The following is a 4,211-nucleotide window of genomic DNA, read 5'->3' as shown; positions in this document are numbered from 1 at the left end:
GGTGCTAGTTTTAGGAAGTGAGACCTTCGATTTCACGTGGAATCCGAAACCTCCATTTTTGGGTACTGTTCATGCGAACGTAAAATGTTGTGTTTCAAGGGAATTCAAGCTTATAGCAAGCTTAGTGAGGTCCTAAGGAAGCTCGGGGACGTTCGTTTGAAGGATTTGGACGTCGGGATCGTGGGTTTCAAAGTTGGCCGAATTCTTGGATTTTGCTCGGTGAGATTTCTTGATTTTTAGACCCTAAAACTAGTCCAACGTGATAGTACACTCTTAGGGCTTCAATTTGGTATAAAATACGAAGAAAATGGGTGAAAAACGAAGGAGAACAAGAGGTTTAAAGTTTGGCCGGAATTGGGTCGCCGGAAAAACCAGTCCAACGAACCCTGGGGAAGACGATGACACGTGCCGCGCGTGGCTGCGCGTGGCCTGCGCGTAGAGCCGAGCTCTAGCCGGCGTGTGAGGGCGCGTGGGGAGTCCAAATCAGTTTCTAAAAATTTCTCGACGCTCGTGACGTCGAGTAGGTCGATGTGGTATATTCATATACCCAAATTGAGCATCGTATGAGAAATTATTTCGAAAATATTGGTGATGTGTTTAAAATTAACGTTTTTATAGTTATTTCGCATATAGGTGAGACGTATCCCGAGGACGACCGCATCCAGGGACGCCACGGGGGTTACGACCCGTCGACTTATCAGTGAGTGGGCAGTTTTGTTTTCGTATTACCTTTATACTATTAATTTTTCCCAAAAGATGAATTTATACGAAATTATGTTTTGAAAATGCCATGCATAGAATTATTTGGAAAATGTGAATTTCATATGAGTTATATGATTGATATATGATGCATACATGTTGCATGGTGCTGTGGAGGCACAGGTAAGTCAGGTGAGTTCATTATTCATTTAATTGATTGTTGATAAGATGGTTCAAGCTCATAACCTACACCCTAGGTGTTAGTGCTTATTTTATTCACCACACCGCACGCTCGCCTTGGATCCAAGTAGGTGGATGTCGTACAGACCATGTGAGGGTTCCGACATGCCAGTCGCACAGACCATTAGAGGGGTTCCGACTGGTGGGTGACCTTAGATATGCGCGCTGATGATATGATGAGAGAAGCACTAGAGCGTATTTTTACACCTTTCATCGTACAGACTACCTCACGTAGTTCCGAGTGATGTGCAGAGTAGGGCCGTACAGGTCACTGTGGTGGCTCCGGCTTAGTGGGATATTGAGCTGTTGAATTAATCGTATAGGACCAACTGCAGGGTCTCCGATTGATTCCTTATTTCACCTGATTTATATTTTGATTTATTGCATGACATGTTTCCTTGAAAAATGTTAAAGATTTGGGATTTAAGTTTTGAGATTTCATATGGTTTTATATATATCTACTTTTTCTGGGGAATGTACACAAGTTTTACGGTGAGGGGTTAGAAATGTTTTAATTGAAATGTTTTGGAAAATCTTTGGTTTTACTGACCCACTCATTTTGTTTTGCGCTCCTCCAGGTTCTAAATTAGCGGTTGGTGGCTCTCGAGGTCTTTTCCGGCTTTCTGACAGACCTTCGACATGTAGGACTCACCTGAGGGTGATGTATTTTATTTTAGTCCTACTTGACTGCAGTTAACCTATGCTCTGAACTTATGTGTTTACCTGATAACTCGTCCGGTTATGTTCGTAGGTGGTTATGCTTGAGTTTGGTTGAATTTCTGCTGAGTTATATTGTTATTTTGCTTCCGTGTCGCGCCGATGGTTACGTCACGCCCACGTGACGGCCAGCACACCTGGATCCTCCGGATCGGGGTGTGTCAGTTTGGTATCTGAGCTTAGGTTGCAGTCCTGTAAATTTGTTAATGTCTTAACGATCTTTTGATGTTTTCTGTCAGAATCATGCCGCCTCGTAGGGAGCGTAGGGAGTCCCGCCGTACTTCTGAACCTAATTTCCCGGATATTACTCAGCTAGGGGAAGCGATGGCCCAAGCTTTACAGAATGTGATTCGTCCTCCCCCTCCTCCGAGGACACCTCTGGAGACCATGTACAACTTGAAGTTAGATCGGTTTATGGGTAATGAAAGTCATGAGGGGGCAGAGAAATGGCTAGATCATATTGAGAAGACCTTCCAGGTGATGCAGAGTCAGGGGAATCTCCCTGCTAATAGGTGGGTGGAGACCACCACTTGGTTTTTGGGTCGTGAACCAGCAGCATGGTGGATGAATCAGACTAGGTACATGTCACCTGAGACGGCAGCCGATTGGAAAGTGTTCAAAGAGAATTTTATGAAGAGATTCGTCCCTCCTGAGTATATTAATCATAAGAAACAGGAATTCACCAGGTTGAAACAGAGAAATATGTTGGCACATGAATATTATAGAAGGTTTACTGATTTGTCTCGTTATGACCCTGATATAGCTGGTAATCAGGGAGAGATGCTTCGACGTTTCAAGTTGGGATCTAAGAAGAAGTGGCGTACCTTTGCCAATGCACTTCCCTGCGCTGATTATCATGAGTATTTCGAGATTTTGGTTAGGATGGAGGACTCTGATAATCTTCCTGACAGTGAGGATGATGAGGACAAGAATGAGGGTCAGAAGAAGAATGATAAAGGTAAGGGTATCTCCATTCCGGGACCTCGGCAGACACAGAATTTTAAGAAGAGTGGAGCGAGTTCGAGTTCTTCTAGTGGGGGATATAGTTTTACTGGCCCGAGGAGAGGTGGTGGAAGATTTTCTGGTGGACCCAGGTTTCAGGGTCAAAGGGATTTAGGTGGTGCTGGTGGATCTGGCGCTCCATGGTGCCGCCGTTGTAACTTCCGTCACCATGGTGAGTGTAGGAGAGGTACTGGTGCTTGTTTTACGTGTGGGCAGATGGGACATCGGGCTTCTCAGTGCCCCCAGGGTCAGCAGAGACCGCAGCAGACCACTATGCCACCTCCAGCACCAGTTCAGCAGAGTTTTGGATCAGGCGGTTATGGCTAGCCGAGTCGTGGTGGTGCCTACCACTATCAGGGGGATGCTGCTCCGTATGCTCCCGGACCTTATCAGTATTCCCAGGACCTCATTCTCAAGCTGGGTATTCTCAGGATTTTGGAGGTTATTCATCTTATTCCTCTATGCCAGTTGGTGGATCGCAGTGGCATCAGGGAGGCCAGCCCCGTCAGGGGGAAGTTGCTACTGGTGGGGCAGGATCATCCAGGCAGCCTAGTCAGCCAGGCCAGGGGCGTAATCCTCAGGGACGAGGTAATCAGGGCAGTAGAGGCCGAGGTGGACGTCAGCAAGCTCAGGGACGAGTTAATCATATTTCTCTGCAGGAGGCTCAGAACCATCCAGACTTGATCATGGGTACGTTAAATGTTCTTGGTCATTTTGCTAAGGTTTTGATTGATTGTGGTGCTACGCACTCTATGATTTCTCATACGTTTGCTCAAATGACCCAACCTCACCCTTCACCTCTAGGATTTGATTTAGAGTTTGCCATGCCTAAAGGAGATAAATGTTATGTGGATAGTGTGTATCTTGGGTGTCCAGTGATGGTTGAGGGCATGATTATGTCCGCTGATCTTATTCCGTTAGATATTGTGGATTTTGATGTGATCTTAGGGGCTGATTGGTTACACCATAATCGTGCCCATATTGATTGTTATGGTAAATCAGTTACTTTTTATCGTCCTGGATTACCCGAGGTTACTTTTGTGGGCGAGAGAAGTGGGGTGAGACATGGGGTTATTTCTGCCTTAAGGGCGAGGAAATTGTTATCGAAGGGTTGTCAGGGATATTTGGCGCATGTGGTGTTAAATGAGGTTGCCCCCACTAGTATAGAAGAAGTTGGTGTGGTCAGACATTATCCGGACGTATTCCCTGATGATTTGCCAGGATTGCCACCAGACAGGGAGGTGGAATTCACTATTGATTTGCTTCCAGGTACGGACCCTATATCTCTGACTCCTTATAGAATGGCTCCTGCTGAGTTGAGAGAATTAAAAATCCAGTTGCAAGAATTACTTGATAAGGGTTTTATTCAACCTAGTTCTTCACCTTGGGGTGCCCCAGTATTATTTGTGAGGAAGAAGGATGGAACTCTGCGATTGTGTATTGATTATAGGCAATTGAACCGGGTAACGATTAAAAACCGTTATCCATTGCCTCGTATTGATGATTTATTTGATCAACTGAAAGGTGCGTGTGTATTTTCTAAGATTGATTTG

General features: G+C 45.4%; 1 long non-coding RNA gene across 1 annotated transcript; it reads left to right on the top strand.

Moving 5' to 3' along the window:
* Window positions 1–1,707, top strand: LOC139192961 (uncharacterized). Its single transcript, XR_011577552.1, has 3 exons — window positions 1–219; window positions 634–700; window positions 1,518–1,707. It is a non-coding gene; the product is annotated as an uncharacterized lncRNA (long non-coding RNA).
* The last annotated feature ends 2,504 nt before the right edge of the window (window positions 1,708–4,211 follow it).

The sequence above is a fragment of the Malus domestica genome, chromosome 16, assembly GCF_042453785.1.
Source record: "Malus domestica chromosome 16, GDT2T_hap1".
Classification (NCBI taxonomy): domain Eukaryota; kingdom Viridiplantae; phylum Streptophyta; class Magnoliopsida; order Rosales; family Rosaceae; genus Malus; species Malus domestica.
Note: the sequence above shows the minus strand (reverse complement) of the source record. Positions and strands in the feature narration are given on the sequence as shown.